A 24,545-nucleotide genomic window follows, 5' to 3' on the forward strand; every position below is an offset into this window, starting at 1 on the left:
GAGAAAAAAAGCGATTTGGTTTATTCTCAAGAGTTTGGGTGAGCACAAAACTAAATAAAGCTGAACCACCAAACGGTAGGATTTACTAAATCTACACAACCAAACAGTGACACCCTAAACAGTGAACCAAACTGCCTTTCCCCTTGCTTTCAAATGGTCAGAGCCTAGAGGCAAGAGTTCCATAAATCTAGAAAAATATCACAATGAAAAAGCATTTTGTAAACCAGTGTCCCACAGATACATATTTTTAAGGAAAATTGCCACTAAAAAAAAAAGGTAATGAGAGTTACACCAAAAAAGGAGAGGGGCTTCTCCGGTGGCGCAGTGGTTAAGAATCTGCCTGCCAATGCAGAGGACACGAGTTCAAGCCCTGGTCTGGGAAGATCCCACATGCTGCTAAGCCTGTGCGCCACAACTACTGAAGCCCGCGCGCCTAGAGCCCGGGCTCCACAACAAGAGAAGCCACCGCAATGAGAAGCCCGTGCACCACAACGAAGAGTAGCCCCAACTTGCCACAACCAGAGGAGAGCCTGCGTGCAGCAGTGAAGACACAACGCAGCCAAAAATAAAATAAAATAAAATAATTTATTTAAAAAAAAGAGAAATTTTGATCTCAGTTTTTTCACTCAATCATCTTGGTAAACTCATGTATTCTGCAGGGTTTTATTTGCCAGTTATAAAAATATTACAATAAAACAAAACCATCTTTCTATTTATCTGATGGTGAAAATGAGAAGTTTTCTGAGGTTACACTTATAAAGCACATTTAACTTTTTAAAGGGTTTTTAAAAAAAGAAATGTAAGAGCAATAGAATAATTTTTCAATTATGTATTAATAATTCAATTGGAAAATCAGCATTTCTGTAGATATTCACTACAGGATAGTTTGTACAGGATTTGTTGGATGGATATCACTGTTTTGATAGAACTAGGCTCATGTCCAAGAACAGAGATTTAAATCTTAAATATAAAACAGCCCTTTGTTTTGCTTTTCTCATTCTTTACAAAGCTTGTTTTGTGGCTTTAAAAATATTTACTCAAGGGCTACTATCCTCAGGAACCATAACCAAGAAGTTGCCAACCTGATATTATTTCGGGGGGTACCAAAAAATACCCTTGCAGAAGAAGTCTCCTCAGTCCCCCCTTGATGCCTGAAATCTCAACATATGTGACTCCCTCAGTGGTACTGATGGTTGACATCTTCCTACAGTAACCCTGTGAGGCTGGGAAGGGAGGAAGGAGGTACGACTGCTCAAACAACCATGAGGTCATCACAGCGCATGATCATGCAGCCTACCACATTATTCACAAAGGTACTCTGATGTTTCCGAAGGGTCTAGTGAAACCCAGCTATTTCATTTGTATAGTATGTGTCTCCAAACTTACTGAGAAGAGGTTTCTTGAGAAGCCCTTAAATGAAGGCTGAAGGGATGTTGGCATCTAGGGTTTTGAGCCGAGGAAAGAAGCAAGGCCCCCTACTGCGCTCACCTCTACACTGTATAACCTGTGAACCCACAGAGAGGGAACTCAGACTGGCTTTTGGTAAATACTCCATTTGCTTCTAAAAGCTCATAAATTATATTCTGGAGAATCCTCTTGAGAATTTAACCAGGCATTCCCCTCTGCAAAAAAAAAAAAAAAAATCAGGACGTCTACCCATCACATACCCTTTCTTGTTCTCCATTTCTCTCACTCTCATTTTCAGTGGTTGTTTGGAATTTCAAAGTGCACTAAACTGAACCTAAAAACTTTCTTCAGCATCCCTAGATGTAAATTGTTAAGGCCTTAATATTTGAGTTCATCTAAGGAGGTTGTTGTGTTCTCTTTACAGCTTAACCTATAATATCATCTTAGTAAACTATAATTTATTCTTTATGTTCTGTTATAAATGCTTTCCTGTTTCAAGACCACTGTTTATATCAGAGAAAACAGAAGCAAAACAGGAGTTAATTAGCTCTGCCTTCTTTTTTTAACTGTTAGCATCGATTAATATAACCAGCTTCCCCCATATTAAGGGGGGAAACTGAAGTCTTTGCTTTATCTTAATAAATCTTATAGGATTAACTGCCTAATTCAATGATCTTCATATATAAATTAATTTTTAAATGTTAATCAATAAGGAAATTTAAAAAAAGAATTAGTGGCCCTAATTTTATATCATTCTGAAAGCATAGACCCTATTATTTGAAGAGAAATACTTTATTTGAAACCCACAATATTTTTTCAGGTTTGGGTTAATTTTATTTTTGCATTGTTCACTAGATTCTGAGCACAAAAAGAATAATGGGAAGATTTCTATATCTTGATTACTATAAATTCCCAGGTGTCATTATCAAAAGGTCTCATGAAATTATTTTACGTAAAAGAGCACTGCTGTAAAAAAAAATACCTAAATGTGTGGAAGCAATTTTGGAATTAGGTAATGAATAGTAGTTGGAAGAGTTTTGAGGTACATGCTAGAAATACGGATGGTAAGGCTGAATCTGGTGAAGTCTCACATGGAAATGAGGAACATGTTATTGGAAATGAGGAAGCCAAAGGGGCAGGGCCACCCTGCAGAGCCCTGGGGGTGACATTGCCAATCTAGTGGGCCTGGAAGGCAGGACCTTGAGCCAAAGAGGGTTATTCTCAAGCCTTAAGATCCAATGGAATTTGTCTTGCTAGGCTGTGGACTACTTGGGACCTGTCACCCCTTCCTTCTCTCTTATTTCTCCCTTTTAGAGTGGGAATGTCTATCCTATGCCTGTCTCACAGTTATATTTTAGAAGCACATAACTTGTCTAGTTTCACAGGTTCACAACTAAAGAGGAATTTTGCCTTAGGATGAATCATACCTCAAAACTCACTCATATCTGATTTAGATGATATTTAGATGAGACTTTGGACTTCAGAGTTGATGCTGAAATAAATTAGGACTTTAAGGGCTGTTGATATGGAATGAATGTATTTGGCATGTGAGAAGAACATGAATTTTGGGGAAAGAGTGCAGAGGTAGAATGCTATGGACAGTTGTGTCCTTCCCCAAATTCGTATGTTGAAGCCCTAACCCCCAATGCAATGGTATTTGGAGATGGGCCTTTTGAAGGTAACTAGGTTTAGATGAGGTCATGAGGGTGGGGCCCTCAGGATAAGATTAGTGCCTTTATAAGAAGAGACACCACAGGCTTGTTTTCTCTTTCTCTCTCTCTCCCTCTCTCCACCTGCATTCACCAAGAAAAGGCCGTGGCCACACATCAAGAAGGCAGCTGTCTGCAACCCAAGGAGACAGCTCTCACTAACCAGACACTAACCCCGCTGGCACCTTGATCTTGGACCTGCAGTCTCCAGAACTGTGAGAAATACATTCTTCTTGTGTAAGCCACTCAATCTATAGCATATTGTTATGACAGTCCGAGCAGACTAATATAAGCACCGAAGTGTTATTTCTTGTACTTTCTATTCTTTTCCTCAAGAAAAGGAGGAATGAAAACTTAAAATGATAAGGTTCAATAATGAAGTCAATGGGTGATAAAAAGAGATTTGTTTATCCTTGGACTAAGCAAATCAAATAGCATGTTTCCCTTATGACACATTAGTTACCAGTTATTAAACCATTTCTTTTTGTTATCAGCAGAAAAGAAAACAAACAAACAAAAAAAACTACAGTACTGGTGGTGATCACTCTTTTCCTTCACCAAAGGGGACATTTCATTCATCCCTGCCCTCCAGCATGTTCACTGTTCTCTGTGGCATGAAAATCTGATAAGGCTCAGAAGGAATAGAAAAATTTAACTTCGATATTTTCCTGCTGAGCTTGAGAGTGCTTTGCAGACCCCAGCAAGATGAAAATCTCAGCTGCAGCATCAGAAAGAGAACATCTCACTTTATCCCTTCCTAAATTCCTATCTCTGTCAGTCAAGGAGCTCTATAGAAGGTACTGATTAAGAAATTCGAGGTGGGTTTTCCTTCATGTTTAAAAAATCCATCAGATTTTTATAAATAATATCCCTTCATTAGAGTCAGTTTCTTTTTAATCTCCTTAAGCTGAAGAGCTTGAGGAATTTGATTTATTGACAACTTACCAAAAAATCGGTCATAGTGGAATACTGTTCATTATTATGTATGGAATAAACATATTGCTACGTAGCTGGAGTTTCAGAAGAAGGCTCATCTTGCACAACTACTCCTTGGATTGGGAGGCAAGAAAATAGGGAGGCAATAACACACTCTTAGACATCCCACAGATGACTACGCGCTTCCCAGCTGTGCCGTAGTATTACCTGCTTAACTGTCAGTGAATTCACCTCTGAGGCCGTTTTCTCATCTGCAAAGCGGGTTGCACTATAAGTGTCATAGAATGTTGTGAGGAATTAAATAACATATGAAGAAGTCCTGCCACATGACAGGCATTTGATCACTAGCAGTTATAGTTATTATAATAAGAACAATAATAGCTTTATTATTATTCTGCCGCAAACATTCACCACTTGATGGCAGTTACCAGTCTCCTCCAAATCTACAGTCCCCTGGGAGAATCCCTTAGGACTAACAATGTGCTCAAGATGGGAGGAGAACAAAAGACACCAGCAGAAAACCCTCTGTAGTCAAAGTCACCTGCGGTGGAACAGGCTTGGAATTCTAAGAAATGGAAGCAACTAAAAGGAAACTCCTGGCCTTACTAAATAAGGATATTGAAATGTCCTCACAAATGCTTATCAATGGGTGATTTAAAAACAACAAAAAGTCTCTGGATTTGCTTATCTGAAATCATTCTGGCAGAGGAAGGGCCATAAGAAAACTGTCAGAATGAGGCTGCCGGGTTTCCCTAGTGGCGCAGTGGTTAGGAATCCTCCTGCCAATGCAGGGGACACAGGTTCAAGCCCTGGTCTGGGAAGATCCCACATGCCGCAGAGCAACTAAGACCGTGCACCACAACTACTGAGCCCGCGTGCTGCAACAACTGAAGCCCGTGTGTATAGAGCCTGTGCTCCGCAACAAGAGAAGCCACCGCAATGAGAGCCTGCACGTCGCAACGAAGAGTAGTACCCACTCGCTGCAACTAGAGAAAGCCAGCACGCAGCAATGAAGACCCAACACAGCCAAAAATAAAATAATTTTTTTTTTTAATTAAAAAAAAAAAAAAGAATGAGGCTGCCATCCTTGGGAACCTGGGAAAAGAACTGTAATGAAGGGGGAGCCTTGGGTGAAGACAGCCAAGGTACCAGTATGAGGCCATAACCAGGGAGGGGAGCAGCAATGGCTCCCAGTGTCCAGTGGGACCCACAAGGAGGCAAACCTGCAGTAGTGAGCTCACATGAGCCACCTCAGGGCTTTACCAAGAGAAGGGAAGGGCATGGTGGGGGAAGGTCTCAGAAGGGTGTAGGACAAGGTTGTTTCTATGGTTACCATTGTTACTATTCTGATCTCTTGATGCTCTGCCTTTTCTGAGTCTGAAGTGGCCTGAGTCAGCATCAGACATTGCTGTGAAGCATACATCTGTATATTGAACTTTTTCCTATTTATTTCCATTAATCAGTTCATTTACTATTCTTTTTCTGTATTATTCCCCAATGGATAAGAGGCAGCTTACAATAAAAAGTATACACATTGGGTTTCCCTGGTGGTGCAGTGGTTGACAGTCCGCCTGCCGATGCAGGGGACACGGGTTCGTGCCCCGGTCTGGGGAGATCCCACATGTCGCGGAGCGGCTGGGCCCGTGAGCCATGGCCACTGAGCCTGCGCGTCCGGAGCCTGTGCTCCGCAACAGGAGAGGCCACAACAGTGAGAGGCCCGCGTACCGCAAAAAAAAAAAAAAAAAAAAAAGTATACACATAAACACACTAGGGCCCCATTAAAATAAGAAAGAACATGACCTAATATACAAAGGGAAAAGGAAAACTATCTGGAGGATATTTAGGATATGTTTAGCCTACAATTAGCTGCTCTGAGCTTCTGTAGTCAAAAGCAAAAAGAGAACTGTAACAGCTTTCATAGCATTCAGATAATACTGAAGATGCCAACAGAGGACACTGCTGGTGCTCACCCTTCCTGATCTCCACTTCTTCCTAAGCACGTGGAAAATTACAACTCTTAACCGCTTTACAGTTGGGCAGGGGCATGAGACTGGTTTTGACCAATGAACTGTGAGCAGAAAAGACACATGTCTCTTCTGGATAAGGAACTGCAAGGCCCTGCATCTCCTCCATGCAGCACATACATTGACTGAGAGGAGCCACCAGCTCCCGGCAGCTTGGGTCACAGAGGAAAACAGCTACTCTGGAGAGTTCCCTGACTTGGTATGAGTGAGACACTGAAACTTTGGAGTTGTCTATGACCACAGCATGAACCTAGCCTGTTCTAAATAAAATACCAAGTATGGTGCCTGACATAGAAGTCACTCTCTTACCTAACCCTTTAACCAGTAAAATAAGATGTGTGTGCTTTTCAAGAGCAATATAGACTTTTCCATGGAGCTAAATTCTTGAGAGGAATTTATTTCATGTATCTTTAAGGAAAGAACAACAAATAATCTAGTAAAAAATGTCTTCAAATGTGTATAATACAAAGGGTAGAGATACTTTCTTTTGTCTCACCGTTTAATAAAAAAAAAAAAAAAAAAAAAAAAAAAACCAAACAACCTAGGCACAGTATTGCATTGTAATTCCTCTGGAGGATCCAAGGTAATATGGTTCAGGTAGCTACCAGGAAGATGCGAAGATGCAAAGATCCAGGAAGATGCAAAGATGCAAAGATCCAGGAAGATGCAAAGATGGGGCTGAGACAGAGGTCACAAGTCTAGACTGAAGAAGTATTTTGCTTGGCCTGCTGTGTTTGAACATTTTTTTGAACTAGTTGCCAACATCAAAACACCAAGAATGTCCACATAAAAAAATCTTGATTTCTGGTTTCTCTTTTTTAAAAAAGTTAATTTTGGCAACACTGGGTCTCCATTCCCAAGTGGTGAAAAGTCAGCTGGAGTGGAGTAGCTGCTGCCCCCTTAGCAACAGCTTGCTCTCCAAGTCTCCAAAACCTTTCCTCGGCCAACGCATACCACTCATTTTCATTACCTGACTGGCCCTCCTGGGCATGTAGTTTAGGACTCTAGGCTTAAAAGCTCTAGAACACTGGACCACCATAGAACCTCAAGGGCACTTGTTTTGATAGTTTAGGGAACTGGGCTCCAAATCCTATTCCTTATTTTAAACCAATGAGCTCCAGCAGGAAACAAAAAGATCGCTGAAGGTGAAATGATTTGAGGAGGGTTTAATCATGTGTGAACAGGAAGGTGGGGAAACCATGGGGTTTAGGACGGTACTCTGGGCCTGAAGGGGGACCAGGGGAGGAAGTGGCCACAGAGAGAGCTGTGTTGTGAGGAGGGGGACACCTGGCAGGAATAGTGATCTTAAGAAAAGGGACTCAACCAGAAAGCAAAGGAGAAACCAGGGAAAAGAACACCCCGACCTCACCTGCCTTCTGCCTCTGGTCTCTTGTTGCCGCTTGTCTTGTCATTGGTTGAACCCAAGTGAAAACCAGAGGGCAAAGCAATCCATTGATTTCGTTCACAGAAACACCTCCTGGAGCACAGAGCAGGGAGGAAAGGGGCAATAAAAGGATAAGGAGGGGTGAACAGATGATAACCAGCATGGCTTTCAGGAAGAAATCTGGGGAAGAAATAGTTCTACTGCTATTAAATATAAATTAATAGATAGAAAGATATAGATAGACAGGCGGACTATTAATCTAGATAACCAGATGACTAGCTATATTAACTTGCTAGGGCTGCTATAACACAGTACCACAAACTGGGTGACTTCAAGCATAGAGATTTATTGTCTCACAGTTCTGGAAGCTAGAAATCCAAGATCTAGGTGTCAATAGGGTTGTTTTCTTCTGAGCACGGTGAGGGAGAATCTGTCCCATGCCTCTCTCCTAGCTTCTGCTGATTTGCTGTCAGTATCTGGTGTTCCTTGGCTTGTATCACCCTGATTTCTGCCTGTCTGCAGATGGCATTCTTCCTGTGTACTTGGCTGTCTCTATGTCTAAATTTCCCCTTTTTACAAGGACACCGGTCATATCGGAATAAGGCCCACCCCACCAATCTCATATTACTTTGCTTATCTACAAAGACCCTATTTCTAAGTAAGGTCACGTTTATAGGTACTGGGGGCCAGGACTTCAACATCTTTTAAGGGGACATGATTCAACTATAATGCTAATTTGATTCTTAGACCAGTGGTTCTCAGCTGATGGTACATTATCAATTGTGGGATGTGACATTTACCAGATGGAATGAAGGGTTTTCATAAAACTTACTCTTACTTTGATTTGTGTTTTCTTACATCTCCCCCTTAACAATAAAATGTATGTAATTACATTACAGTAATGTAATGTAATTTATTGCCTTTGTGTTTTCCAAGTTACTATAGCATTCAACTGTATGCTCTAAAGTATTATTTTTATTTTAAAACACGAATGTAATGACTGTTTTGGTGTGTTTGTACATTAAAGTTTAACAATAACTCCCAACAAAGTAAGTGCAATGTTTATTTCCTTTAAAAGGCATAAATTATATCTCCAATAGTAGGGTCCCTCTAAACATATAAATATCTTTTTGGAAAAAATGGGAACCGAGTTGGCTGATAAAGACAACTTGAGCTCTAATATTTGAAAAGTTATAAATTACTGCCTAAGATCCCTCTCAGCTCCATCTGATTTCTGTTGTAATACTAAAGATCAAAAATTGGACTTCAGATAGATTCTAAACAAACTCACACTTATTAACATCACATATTTAAGGAAACTGATACTCAAACGATCTAGTAAAATGACCCTCTATAAGTACCAGAGGTGATTTTATGAACGACATCCAGATTCCTTTTGAGGTGTTACTGCCAGATTTCTACCTTTATCAGAAAATGTCCTGCCAATACTTCTCCCCAAACCACACAGGCAATTGGGCAAGGACTTACTTGAAAAAACTTCTGGAGAATTTCAACTCAGTCTGGAGTGGTGAAAGACCTCACTTCAAATATTTCAGTCATTTTAATTGAATATGCTATTTTAAGAAATAACTATGTCTGAGTACCTATTTTCATATTTTATTGCCATGTTCCAAAGCAAAGTCAAAGCCTAGTTATTTCCCCCCAGAGTATATTCTTTTGTCAGTCTCCATCCTCAGTCCACTTAGAGAGATCTTCGGGGATAGTACCTAGTCTGCCATTCATTCATTCATCCCCCTTGATTTATGGAGCACCCACTATGGGCCAGACTCTCTTCTCCTTGCAAATTCCAAGGGCATTACTGTTAGCATTGCCCTCTTGGCCAGTAACTAGGACTGGCCTTCCAGGACATTAAAAGCTGCTCTAAATTCTTTCCCAATTCTGGTTTTCCTTTTTTAAAGGAGCTAGAAGTATTTGGGGACAATGCAACTGCTGAACACCATGGGGATTTTGGTGTAATTGTTTTTTAATTGCTTGTGAGAGATTTCACAAGAGTCATGCATAAATGACTTTGGGTATTTTCTAAAGGCTTAGTTCCAGCATGATGGCTGTTCATTCATCCTCTTATGGATGGCTTCGGTACTCTCAGGTCTCAACTAGGATGCTAAATCAGTTTTAGAAGATATTTACGGTAATGTCCAATAGAGTAAAACATTGGATATAAGTCAACTAAAGTGGACATGAACATATAGGTGGGTCCTAGACCAGGAAGAAGTAATTACAGAGCAGAGATGCTGAGGCAGGAAGAAATAGGCAGAAATTCAGTTACCAAAACGAGTATCAAGATATGAAGTTGGACCCAGAAATAAGGCAGAAATTCACAAGGTCCTAGTTGGGCTGGTATTAAGGAAATGTCAAGCTGAGTCATCTGCTGGTAAAACAAAGGCCCTTGGATTACTCCTGTCTTAACTCAGGATGGGCCTCGGAGCTCAGGTGGAGCTAATCCTGCAGAAGAGGTCAAGGAAGGGACACAGTACAGGTCGCAAAGCAGGCCGTGACTGCCCTAAACTTTCATTCACTGATTATCCGTTCCAAAGTCTCACATGAACACCCACCTAAGACTTACTTTGGGCTCTGCTTAGCAGCAAAGCCAAAGGAGGATTTCTTCTTAGGCTCAGGAAAATATATAAAACTAGTTTTCTGTGCATTTGACAAATGTATTGAGGGCCTACCCTTGCACTCAGCATTCTGCTGCGGATAAAGTGATAAATACATCAGAAAGTACTTATACCAGTGAAAGAATGGGAGGAGGTGGGGTCAGAGAGGAAAAGCAGAGAACAGATCATGCAGGGTGTACGTGCCAGGTCCAAAAGTTTGTGTTTTCTTCTCAAAGCAGAGGTTTTTAGACGGGTCAATGATTGGCTCTGAGTTGGCTGGTTTCAGTAAATGTCACTTGGCCACCAAGCAGAAAATAGATTGCAGAAGGGCAAAAATAACACTGAGATAGACTAAGTGATTTAACTTACTACATACCAGACACTTGGAAGTTATTGCAGTGATCGCAGTGAGAGGTGTTGGTGCCTTAGACTAGGTAGTATGTAATGGAATAGTGATGTTTTATATATATATATACATATATATATATATAAAACCAATAGGATTTGTTATAGGATGGATAAAGGAAGGAATGAGAATAAAATACGAATCCAAGTTTTTGGCCAAAGCAGTTGGATGGATGGCTGTTGATACCACAATCTAAGGTGAAGAAGAGTTGTGAAGTTGTGAAGGAGTAGGTGTGAAAGAAAATAATGATGTGTTCTACTTATAACACATTGATATAGAGATACTAGCATTTAAGTGGAGCTCACATATACACCAAGAGTAGGAGAGGTCAGGGCTAAAGAGAACTTAAAAGCATGTCTTGGTTTTCTTCCTAGTTCTATTTTGACCCTGAAATGTCATTTAACTTTCTCCTATTTAACTTATTCATCAGTAAAATAGATATTTTTAAAATACGTAAAATAGGACTTTACATATTTATCAGTGCTTTAAAATACTTATTAAAACTTCTTTCCCTAAGTCATCTGAATATGTGACATGGAAAATCTTTGTTTTTATAAAAATTAACAAGTAAACAGTGTAATAAAGATGAAAACACAAGTCTCTAATCTTTACAGAGTTCAAGTTAAAAAAATTAAGAAAATTATTTTTTTAAATTACCTAATGCTAATACTTACTTCTTATGAAATTAACTGGAAGTTACTGCACATAATTTTTTACTCGAATTGAAAGCATATTTTCACTTTAAGACAAAAATAGTTACTGTCAAAATTAGACAGTTATGGGTATATAGCAGAAAATAACACATTTGTAAACAATTTGGCATATGCCTATGTTCCGAATTTATATGAGCTCTGAATACTTCATACCTCCTTAAGACAAATGCACAGTTCATATTTAATTACCCTTTCTTCACAAAGGTGCCTCTACATTTAAGCCCAGTCTGATAATATATATACATCCCATGTATAATAACAAATATTCATATGAATCATGCCAAGGAGGCTATAAAAGAAATGATAGCATTCTTTTCTTTTTTCCTTCCTTTCTTCATGAGATCCTCCTCTAATTGACCACACAAAGATAAGAGTAGCCTGGTTGAGGCATGTTACTCGATTTGCCAAGATTGACTTAACTGCTCTAGCTGAGAGGCAGCTGCCCTCTCTCTCTCTCTCCCGCCTGTTCACTGACCCATCGTCAAAAAAAGGAGGCTCCTACCCAGTGCCCTAGACCACTGAGACCAGCGTTCACATCCCAGATGTGGAAAATGGTACCAGTTTTACTGATCAGTACTAAGTGAAACACAGTACTCCAGAAAGCTAGAAGGTCCTTTCGTTCTGGTAAGGAAGTTCATGTGCAGTGTTTGAAAAAGTCTGCGGGAGCATGAAAAATGTTAAGAAGTGTGGAATAACACATCAGGCATCACAGAGAGCTTGCGTGATTTAACTTACCACACACTGGACTCCAGGGGATTCTCGATTCACCATCGTTTATCACAAGATGAAGTCACTTCATCTATACATTATGATCCTGCATTCACTATTCTCTCTCTTCCTATGACTAAGAAGATATTTCTTTCTTCTAGGTAAAGAAAACAGAATCTTGGGCTTCCCTGGTGGTGCAGTGGTTGAGAGTCCGCCTGCCGATGCAGGGGACACGGGTTCGTGTCCCGGTCCAGGAAGATCCCACATGCCGCGGAGCGGCTGGGCCCGTGAGCCACAACAGTGAGAGGCCTACGTACCACAAAAAAAAAAAAGAGAGAGAAAAAAAAAAGAAAACAGAATCTTTTGGATAATATGTCCACACTTACTTCTCTCTTGCTGTAAAATGTATTATGTGTTTGTTTACATATGAATTCGGAAAAAAATTTCTGGTGGGCAAGTATTGCTCTACGTAAACAACATTCAGAGACGTTCCTGCTGCAAAAGTTTCTAAATTATTTAAGGAGTCTTTAATAACCAGAAATACTCTAAAATTCAAAGTCCTGTTATGATATTACTAACTTTTCCTTTTCTAAATATTGAATTATAACTGCACTGGTATTACATGAAATCACATATGATGAGTTTAGAGAGCATCCTCCATTGTAATTGTCAGGATGCGTCACCTGGCAGTTTATAAGATTCTCCACTTCGTTGGACCTTGGAGTGGCCTAAGATCCGGAATAGCAAACACAGCTTTTCTGTTTACAGAGCTTTTGTCAGGTTGCACCGTGATCTTTGTGGTCCCAGCACCAAAATGATGGGGACAATGGAACCGGGATTATGTAGGGCATCTACTCCCACTCTACCTTTTTCCTTAATCAACTCATCCACATCTCTCTTCCCTTCTCACACTGTTGTAGTCTCACCTTAAATAATCTCAGTCAATCCTAAAGATTTATCTATTGCCTACCTACTGATTCCCAAATGTGTGCCTCCAGATCTTCTTCCTGACTCATCTCAACCTGGACCTTCACAGACACAAAACGACTTCACCAAAATGGAATTCGTCCTTCCCGTTCCACGCCCTTCTGCTCCTATATTCTCTGTGACAGTACATGTCAATCCTGACAGAAACCTGGGTGTCATCTCAGACTCCTCCAAATCCTTCCTTCTACCCACAGCCATTCTCTGACTGAACCTGTTGGCCTGACTCTCAACATCTCTCGTATCTGTCCCCATACACAGCTACAGCAATAGGATTTGTACACACAGGTACAGTTAGGCATAAAAAAGAGTATGGCCAGATCAACTTGGGTTCAAAGGAGGTTAGGAATGTCCTCACGGAGAGGGTGACCTTTGAGCTGGGGCTTAAAGGGAAGTACGTATGGAGGCCATGCCAGGCAACATAGGGCTGGACAAGACACAACTGCAAGCCTTTCAGCTTCGTTAGGACACAAAGCTAAGTGTTAGGGGGAGAACTTGGCAAGAAAGGAAAGTGAAGCAGTAGGCAGGGCCTCGGGAGTGCAGGTCTGTTCGTGCAGGCAGGTGGGAACCACTGCAGGGACTTACACAGAGGAAGGACAAAATCAGACTTGCCCGTTAGAAAGCTGTGCAGTGTGGGGTGGATGAGCAAGCCTGTAAGAGGAGACTGTTGCTATAATCCAGGTGCAGGGGAGGCCAGTCTGCACTACGCGGGTAGCAAAAGGATGACAGCGACAGAGGCAGTGGTGAAGAGCAGGACCCTAGCTCCACTCTGGCTCAAGCTAGAGCAGCTTTGCCATCTCTGGCATATAGATCAAGCTTCCACATAAGCTTTTCATTTGAAGAAATGTTTCTGCAGCTTGAAAACTCTATCTTCCGGGTAAAACATGGCCCACGGAGCTCTCAGCCCTGTGACCTCTGCCCAGCTACTCCCCCTCTTCTCTCTCCGCTCTGCCTGGCCCTCCGCCTCCAGCTACAGGAGCTGCTGCTGGTCTCCCCACATACTGCGCATGCTCTTTCTTGCCACTGTGCCTCTCTGCTTGATGTGCTCATGCCCTCCCTATTCCCTGGGCCCTATGTAGCCACCACCTCTTCTAAGAAGCCTTCTCTGATCCCCTCAAACCCAAACTTCCATCCCTGCCCCAGCACATCCTACATCCTGAGATCAGAATCTTCTCACTCCATAGTGATCCTCTGAGCATTAGTTGCACTTCTTTTTTAATCCAATGCTTAACACAAATGGGCTTTTCTTTCTAATGTACTTTTCATTTGAATGGTTTTTAGTTCTTAGCTCCCCAAATAAATCCCAAATCATAAATCCCAAATCCCTGAGAGCAAAGTCAATGGCTTTCTGGTTTTTGTTTGTTTATTGTAAAGGAGGGAAGATGTATCTTTCATCACACCTGGCTATATACACTGTACTTAGCAATGAGTTTTTAAATTCTTACTGATTTAATTATCTTCTATTTCTCTCCCTCTCTCCTCTCTCTTCTGCTCCAACACATTTTTAACTCTCCAAATTATACTGAATGTTTGATGTCTTTGTCGTCTATGTCACAAGAGCAGATTACAAGTAACATGATGTTACAATGAATTTATTTCCCATTTCCCATTCTTCCACTGACAGATGTTCAAGACCCTGCGTAAGGTTTACAACACACATATGCTACACCACTGTGGACTGAACTGTGTTTCTCCAAACTTCATATCTTGAAGCGCTAACCTCCAATGTGACTGTATTTGGAGGTGGGGCTTTCAGGAGGTAAATAAGGTTAAAGGAGGTCATAAAGGTGAGGTCTTAATCTGACAGGACTGAAGATATAAGAAGAAAAAATCTTTCTTGCTCTTTCTCTCTCTCCTTACACACACACACACAGACACACATACACTCACACACGTACACACCAAGGAAAGGCCACGCGAGGACACAGGGAGAAGGTGGACGTCTGCAAGCTAGGTAGAAGGCTCTTGCCAGAAACTAGCACCCTGATCTCAGTTTTCCAGCCTCCAGAACTGTGAGAGAAAAACTTTCTCTTGTTTACCACCCAGTCTATGGTATTTTGTTATGGCATCCTAAGTTAACTAAAACATATACCAAAGTCAGGGCTGTCGGAAACTTCAGGGTAAAGGATTCCAGACTGAGCAGAGCTTTTGGCATGAGGAATACATTTGGAATATAATCCTGGATACTAAATGCCATCACACTTTTTCAACCTGAAAATTCACACCCTTATAAACTCAACAGAGATAACAACAGATAATATAGGCTTATATATAAATTCTCAAATAGAAAATTAAAATGCTTAAGAAAAAAAAACAGTTCCTGAAAAGACAGTTAATTCAAATATCTCCTTTCCTTGAAGGTCAGACTGTTGTTTCACTCTTCCTAAATGACAGCAATCAACTCTCAGTGGGTAATAGGCACTTTGTTACTTTCAAATTATGGGAAAGAGGTTGTAGTTCTCATGTAATAGCATCACAGATATCTAAGGCCACGCAGAAAATAAATGATGTTGGGATGAGATTGGTTCAAGATGGCGGAGTAGAAAGACATGCTCTCACTCCCTCTTGCGAGAACACCAGAATCACAACTAACTGCTGAACAATCATCGACAGGAAGACACTGGAACTTACCAAAAAAGAAATCCCACATCCAAAGACAAAGGAGAAGCCACAATGAGATGGTAGGAGGGGTGCAATCAAACTAAAATCAAATCCCATAACCACTGGGTGGGTGACTCACAAACTGGAGAGCAATTATACCACAGAAGTCCACCCACTGGAGTAAAGGTTCTGAGCCCCACATCAGGCTTCCCAACCTGGGGGTCTGGCAATGGGAGAAGGAATTCCCAGAGAATCAGACTTTGAAGGCTAGTGGACTGCAGGATTTTGACAGGATTAGAAGAAACAGAGACTCCACTCTTGGAGGGCACACACAAAGTACTGTGTGCATCAGGACCCAGGGGGAAGGAGCAGTGACCCCATAGGAGACTGAACCAGACCTACCTGCTAGTGTGGGAGGGTCTCCTGCAGAGGCTGGCGGCGGGGGGGGGGGGGGGGGGGGGGGGCGGGCTGTGGCTCACCATGGGGACAAGGACACTGGTAGCATAAGTTCTGGGAAGTATTCCTTGGCATGAGCCCTCCTGGAGTCCACCATTAGCCCCACCAAAGAGCCTGTAGGCTCCAGTGCTGGGTTGCCTCAGGCCTAACAACCAACAGGGAGGGAACTCAGCCCCACCCATCAGCAGACAAGCGGATTAAAGCTTTACTAAGCTCAGCCCAACAGAGCAACACCCAGCTCTACTTACCACCAGTCCCTCCCATCAGGAAGCCTGCACAAGCCTCTTAGATTGCCTCATCCACCACAGGGCAGACAGCAGAAGCAGAAGAACTACAATCCTGCAGCCTGTGGAACAAAAACCACATTCACAGAAAGACAGACAAAATGAAAAGGCAGAGAACTAGATGTACTAGTACCAGATGAAGGAACAAGATAAAACCCAAAAAAAGCCACAACTAAATCAAGTGGAGATAGGCAACCTTCAAGAAAAAGAATTCAGATTAATGACAACAAAGATGACCCAGGACCTCGGAAAAAGAATGGAGACAAAGATCGAGAAGATACAAGAAATGTTTAACAAAAACCTAGAAGAATTAAAGAACAAACACCTAGAAGAATTAACGAACAAACAAACAGAGATGAACAATACAATAACTGAAATGAAAAATACATTAGAAGGAATCAACAGCAGAATAACTGAGGCAGAAGAACAGATAAGTGACCTGGAAGACAGAATGGTGGAATTCACTGCCACGGACACAATAAAGAAAAAACAATGAAAAGAAATGAAGACAACCTAAGAGACCTCTGGGACAACATTAAATGCACCAACATTCGCATTATAGAGGTCCCAGAAGGAGAAGAGAAAGAGAAAGGACCTGATAAAATATTTGAAGAGATTATAGTCGAAAACTTCCTTAACATGGGAAAGGAAATAGCCACCCAAGTCCACGAAGAACAGAGAGTCCCAGGCAAGATAAACACAAGAAGAAACATGCCAAGACACACAGTAATCAAACTGACAAAAATTAAAGACAAAGAAAAATTATTAAAAGCAACAAGGGATCAAAAAGAGACATGTGCTACAATGTTCACTGTGGAACTATTTACAATAGCCAGGACATGGAATCAACCTAAATGTCCATCGACAGATGAATGGATAAAGAAGATGTTGCACATATATACAATGGAATATTACTCAGCCATAAAAATGAAATTGAGTTATCTGTAGTGAGGTGGATGGACCTAGAGTCTGCATACAGAGTGAAGTAAGTCAGAAAGAGAAAAACAAATACCATACGCTAACACATATATATGGAATCTAAAAAAAAAAAAAAGGTACTGATGAACCTAGTTGCAGAGCAGGAATAAAGAGATAGACATAGAGAATGGACTTGATGACATGGGGTTGGAGGGCGAATCTGGGGCGAAGTGAGAGTAGCATCAACATATACACATTACCGAACGTAAAATAGTTGGCTGGTGGGAAGCAGCAGCATAGCACAGAGAGATCAGCTCAGTGCTTTGCAATGACCTAGAGGAGTGGGATAGGGAGGATGGGAGGGAGGCTCAAGAGGGAGGGGATATGGGGACATGTGTATGCATATGGCTGATTCACTTTGTTGTGCAACAGAAACTGACACAGCATTATGAAGCAATTATACTCCAATAAAGGTCTATTAAAAAAAAAAAGCAACAAGGGAAAAATGACAAATAACATACAAGGGAACTCCCATAAGGTTAATAGCTGATTTCTCAGCAGAAACTCTACAAGCCAGAAGGGAGTGGCATAATACATTTAAAGTGAAGAAAAGGAAGAATCTACAACCAAGATTACTGTACCCGGCAAGGATCTCAACCAGATTCGACGGAGAAAACAAAAGCTTTATGGAAAAGCAAAAGCTAAAAGAATTCAGCACTACCAAACCAGCTCTACAACAAATGCTAAAGGAACTTCTCTAAGTGGGAAACACAAGAGAAGATAAGGACCTAGAGAAACAAACCCAAAACAATTAACAAAATGGTAATAGGAAGATACATATCAATAATTACCTTAAATATGAATGGATTAAATGCTCCAATCAAAATACACAGGCTCGCTGAATGGATACAAAAACAAGACCCTTATATATGCTGTCTACAAGGACCCACTTCAGACCTACAGACACATACACACTAAAAGTGAAGGGATAGAAAAAAGATACCCCATGCAAGTGGAAATCAAAAGAAAGCTGGAGTAGCAATACTCATATCAGATAAAATAGACTTTAAAATAAAGAATGTTACAAGAGACAAGGAAGGACACTACATAATGATCAAGGGATCAATCAAAGAAGATATAACAATTATAAATATATATGCATCCAACATAGGAGCTCCTCAATACATAAGGCAAATGCTAACAACTATAAAAGAGGAAATCAACAGTAACACAGTAGGGCTTCCCTGGTGGCACAGTGGTTGAGAATCTGCCTGCCAATGCAGGGGACACGGGTTCGAGCCCTGGTCCGGGAAGATCCCACATGCTGCGGAGCAACTAGGCCCGTGAACCACAATTACTGAGCCTGCGTGCCTGGAGCCTGCACTCTGCAACAAGAGAGGCCGCGATAGTGAGAGGCCCGCGCACCGCGATGAAGAGTGGCCTCCACTTGGCGCAACTAGAGAAAGCCCTCATACAGAAACGAGGACCCAACACAGCCATAAATAAATAAAATTAAAAAAAACACTCTACTCTCTTAAACAAAACAAAACAAAAAAACAGTAACACAATAATAGTGGGGGATTTTAACATCTCACTTACACCAATGGACAGATCATCCAGACAGAAAATTAAAAAGGAAACACAAACTTTAAATGACACAATAGACTAGATAGATTTAACTGATATTTATAGGAAATTCCATCTGAAAACAGCAGATTACACTTTCTTCTCAAGTGTACATGCAACATTCTCCAGGATAGATCATATCTAGGGTCATAAATCAAGCCTTAGTAAATTTAAGAAAATTGAAATCATATCAGGCATCTTTTCCGACCACAACGCTATGAGATTAGAAATCAATTACAGGGAAAAACATGTAAAAAACACAAACACATGGAGGCTAAACAATACGTTACTAAATAACCAAAAAATCACTGAAGAAATCAAAGAGGAAATCAACAAATACCTAGAGACAAATGACAATGAAAACAGGACAATCCAAAACCTATGGGATGCAGCAAAAGCAGTCCTAAAAGGGCAATCCTACCTCAAGAAACAAGTAAAATCTCAAACAATCTAACCTTACACCTAAAGGAACTAGAGAAGGAAGAACAAAGAAAACCCAAAGTTAGTAGATGGAAAGAAATCATAAAGATCAGAGCAGAAATAAGTGAAATAGAAACAAAGAAAGCAATAGCAAAGATCAATAAAACTAAAAGCTGGTTCTTTGAGAAGATAAACAAAATTGATAAACCTTTATCCAGACTCATCAAGAAAAAGAGGGAGTGGACTCAAATAAATAAAATTAGAAATGAAAAAGGAGAAATCACAACAGACACTGCAGAAATATGAAGGATTGTAAGAGACTACTACAAACAACTATATGCCAATAAAATGGACAACCATGAAGAAACGGACAAATTCTTGGAATGGTACAATTTTCCAAGACTGAACCAGGAAGGTTTACAAAATATAAACAGACCAATCACAAGTAATGAACGAACATTTGGAGAAGAGCTAACACCTATCCTTCTCAAACTCTTCCAAAAAATTGCAGAGGAAGGAACACTCCCAAACTCATTCTACGAGGCCTGGATCACCCTGATACCAAAACCAAAGATACTAAAAAAAAAGAGAATTACAGACCAATATTACTGATGAATATAGATGCAAAAATCCCGAACAAAATACTAGCAAACAGAATCCAACAACACATTAAAAGGATCATACACCATAATCACGTGGGGTTTATCCCAGGAGTGTAAGGATTCTTCAGTATATGCAAATCAATCAATGTGATACACCATATTAACAAATTGAAGAATAAAAACCATATGATCATCTCAATAGATGCACAAAAAGCTTTTGACAAAATTCAACATCATTTATGATAAAAACTCTCCAGAAAGTGGGCATAGAGGGAAGCTACCTCAACATAATAAAGGCCATATATGACAAACCCACAGCAAACATCACTCTCAATGGTGAAAAACTGAAAGCATTTCCTCTAAGATCAGTAACAAGACAAGGATATCCACTCTTGCCACTATTATTCAACATAGTTTTGGAAGTCCTAGCCATGGCAATCAGAGAAGAAAAAGAAATAAAAGGAATACAAATTAGAAAAGAAGAAGTAAAATTCTCACTGTTTGACAGTGAGATGACATGATACTATACATAGATAATTCTAAAGATGCCACCAGAAAACTACCAGGGTTAATCAATGAATTTGGTAAAGTTGCAGGATACAAAATTAATGCACAGAAATCTCTTGCATCCCTATACACTAACAATGTAAGATCAGAAAGAGAAATTAAGGAAACAATTCCATTCACCATTGCAACAAAAAGAATAAAATACCTAGGAATAAACCTACCTAAGGGGGTAAAAGACCTGTACTCAGTAAACTATAAGACACTGATGAAAGAAATCAAAGATGACACAGACAGGGGCTTCCCTGGTGGCGCAGTGGTTGAGAGTCCGCCTGCCGATGCAGGGGATGTGGGTTCGTGCCCTGATCCGGGAGGATACCACATGCCGCGGAGCAGCTGGCCCCGTGAGCCATGGCTGCTGAGCCTGAGCATCCAGAGCCTGTGCTCCGTAACGGGAAAGGCCACAGCAGTGAGAGGCCCGCGTACCCACCCCCCCCCAAAAAAAAAAGATGACACAGACAGAGGGAGATATGTACCATGTTCTTGGATTGGAAGAATCAATATTGTGAAAATGACTATACTACCCAAAGCAATCTACAGATTCAATGCAATCCCTATCAAACTACCAATGGCATTTTTTACACAACTAGAACAAAAGAGTCTTAAAATTTGTATGGAGACACAAGAGACCCCGAATAGTCAAAGCAGTCTTTTTTTATTTTAATTTTTAAAATTAATTAATTTATTTATTTTTGGCTGCGTTGGGTCTTCATTGCTGCATGCGCAGGCTTTCTCTAGTTGTGGCAAGCGGGGGCTACTCTTCATTGTGGTGCACAGGCTTCTCACTGTAGTGGTTTCTCTTGTTGCAGAGCATGGGCTCTAGGCACACAGGCTTCAGTAGTTGTGGCACATGGACTCTAGAGCACAGGCTCAGTACTTGTGGCGCACGGGCTTAGTTGCTCCATGGCATGTGGGATCTTCCTAGACCAGGGCTCGAACCTGTGTCCCCTGCATTGGCAGGTGCATTCTTAACCACTGTGCCACCAGGGAAGCCTGCCAAAGCAATCTTGAGGGAAAAAAATGAAGCTGGAGGAATCAGGCTCCCTGACTTCAGACTACACTACAAAGCTACAGTAATTAAGACAATATGGTACTGGCACCAAAACAGAAATATAAATCAATGGAATAGGATAGAAAGCTCAGAGATAAACCCATGCATCTATGGTCAACTAATCCATGACAAAGGAGGCAAGGATATACAATGGAGAAAAGACAGTCTCTTCAATAAGTGGTGCTGGGAAAACTGGACAGCTACATGTAAAGAATGAAATTAGAACACTCCTTAACACCATACACAAAAATAAACTCAAAATGGATTAAAGACCTAAATGTAAGACTGGACACTGTAAAACTCTTAGAGGAAAACATAGGAAGAACACTCTTTGACATAAATCACAGCTAGATCTTTTTTGACCCACCTCCTAGAGTAATGGAAATAAAAACAAAAATAAACAAATGGGACCTAATGAAAATAAATGATATTGGAGAGTTGAAACTCCATCTCAGCACTAATTAAAACCACTCTCTTGGGCATAGGCACAGGGGGGAAAAAAAAGGAAAGACATCTTAAAAGTTTTCTTCTTGTGGACCAACTAAAATTTTTGTATACCTGGAGAGTTTCTAGTGCAAAGGTGTGATAGAGGGTATCTAGCCACAGAGAGCCGAAATGCCTTCAATATTACTCTTGACGGATAACGTAGCATCCTCCTCTTGAGTATAAACTCCTTAACTTCTAAGTCAGCCAATTCTATTCTTGAACATTAAATCTTAGGATCTGAGGTTTAACAAAAACATGTTAAAAAAAAACCAAAAACCTTCTTTTGCAAATTCCCTCTGAAGCAAGATAAAATGATGATTCTGTGGCTGTTACATCCCCACAAATGCCCTTCAAATATTTAGAGAGTACAATAAGAGTCATGCCCAGTTAAACATAGCCTATTCCTTCTGGTCTAAATCTTTTGTATACTCATTTATAATGGTAAATTTCTCAGTTTTATGACATTGGGAAGAATTTCAGGCTATGTCTTATCATTTTAATAAATAAGACTATGAAAGTGATTAACAGCTTTAAAAATAGTTGTTAGCAGAGCTTGGCTTTTTTCTTTTTCTTTCTTTTCTTTTTAGTAAACTTGCAAAGAAAGAAAGGAGAAATATGCAGTGGTGCATGTGTCATGGGAGAAGAGAGATTCTCACCTTCTCTTCTTTAGTTTTCCCCTTAATCATTAATTACTCAGACCAACTACAGAACAACTCCACATGGCGGGTGGGCGCAGGGGAAGAACCACAGACCCCCTGAAAAATGAACACATGAGTTTATTGTCCACTGGATTCTCAAAGGAGCCCAAGAATCCAAAAAGGTTAAGAATCCCTGAGGGAAAAAGCCTTCAGTAAACCTAAGACTCTAGAATCAAAGGGGTTAAATGTATTAACAGTCACCAAGTTGGTTCAGAGATAGAAATAAAGAGATTTTATTGGGCTTTCAACCTCTGTAGACAATGGAAGGTGTTTGTTCGGTTAACTTTTCCAAAAACGACTTCCTGCCAAGCAGTGGGCTGCAACGCTGGCTCACAATAGTCTGCACTTCCCACACAAGCCGCTGAGAAAACCCTGATTTCCGTGGACTGTTTCTGAGTGGTGCCATTATATTACAGTCGAGAAAAGGAGTGGGAGGAAGGAGGGAAACACTGCATTCAATTCTCCTGCAATCTATTTTTAACATGCTTGAGAAGGTTTTGAGCTATTAAGGTAATGAGGCTAGATTTAAAAACAAAAAAAAAGAGCAGTAGGGCAGCAAAGGCCCACCCTGGAGGGAGTGGTGGCTGATTCCTTAAGGGTGCTAGCAGTTATTTCAGTATCACATGGATGTTCACAATACTCACCACCTTACATTTAATTAGAGAAAATCTTGATAAAAAGCAAATGTGTAATATGAATAACTTAGCTTCTCCCCGATTATGTTTTGGTGTTTTATAACTCTCTGCAGTCCATCTACTGAATTCTATGTTTCACAGGCTTATCAGGGGAAATTTCTACAATCCTCCAGCCTGGTATTGCTCTAGGTTCTTTTTTTTTATGTAAAAAAAGTAAAATACAAATTTGATCACCATGGCTAGGATTCAGGACAGGTATTGATTGCTAAAACACCTAAAGAACAGCTTAGCTAGTGTAGCATCATTCAAGGTCAAGATGTACCAAATTTTATGACACCATGGTGGCTAAACAGTAATGCTCTGCTGTTAAACTTCAAAATGACAGTGCAATCAACAGCCACCACTTAGTACAAAGTGGAAACCTTAGGTGTATTACTTTTTAATCATTTTTGCAAGTTCTCCCTCTCTTCATTTTCCAGAAGACCAGCTTGTTAGCCTGACTACTAGTGAACTAAGCAGGTATTAATTAAGAAAATTATAATAGTAGTCATAATAGCAGCTAGAATTTGTTAAATGCTTGATAGTGATAATGTACGATACTGAGCACTTTACAAATGGCATCTCGTTTAATCCTTGTTTCTCCCATTTACAGATGACACAAGTGAGGTTCAGAAAAGTTAGTTACTTGACAAGGCAATACTGCCAGTAAATGGTGGAGGTGAAATTTAAATCAAATTCCATCTTTCTCCAAAGTCCGAGGTTTTTAACCCCTGTGCTATACAACTTTCATCTATAGTTGTGATTCTCCGTGTGACTCACAAGAAACTTACACCAAGCAAGATAAATCACTTTCTTCTTAGAAAAATTTACCTGGCACTGAGTCTCAGAATTCACTGCTCAGCCTCCCCAGTCTCCCAGTGGAGGTGAAGATTGGGGGAAAAGAGGAGGTAGATGAAAGGAGAGAACATGTCATCCAATGCCTCTCATCCTGCATGGCTGGCATCTTACTTTTCCTTGGTCATCTCAGTCGTGAAGCTAACACTCAACCTAGGAGAAGCAGCTTCATGCAATTACTCCAGCTCCTCTAAGTGGAGTTTAGTAATCTGCCAAATACCAAACCATCCTACTAGTATTGTTCCTGCTATGATTATATCGGTGACTAGTACCCTATAGAATAGACAAATGACATTTCTTAACCAGGGGGCTGTTTACTAGGTTACTTAATGTTCTATGTGTCTTTTATTTTCTTTTATTCTCTTTATTATAAATGAAAAAGTGCATAACTTGAACTTGTCTTAAACTTCAGGAATAATTAGAA

Source organism: Phocoena phocoena, chromosome 11 (assembly GCF_963924675.1).
Source record: "Phocoena phocoena chromosome 11, mPhoPho1.1, whole genome shotgun sequence".
Classification (NCBI taxonomy): domain Eukaryota; kingdom Metazoa; phylum Chordata; class Mammalia; order Artiodactyla; family Phocoenidae; genus Phocoena; species Phocoena phocoena.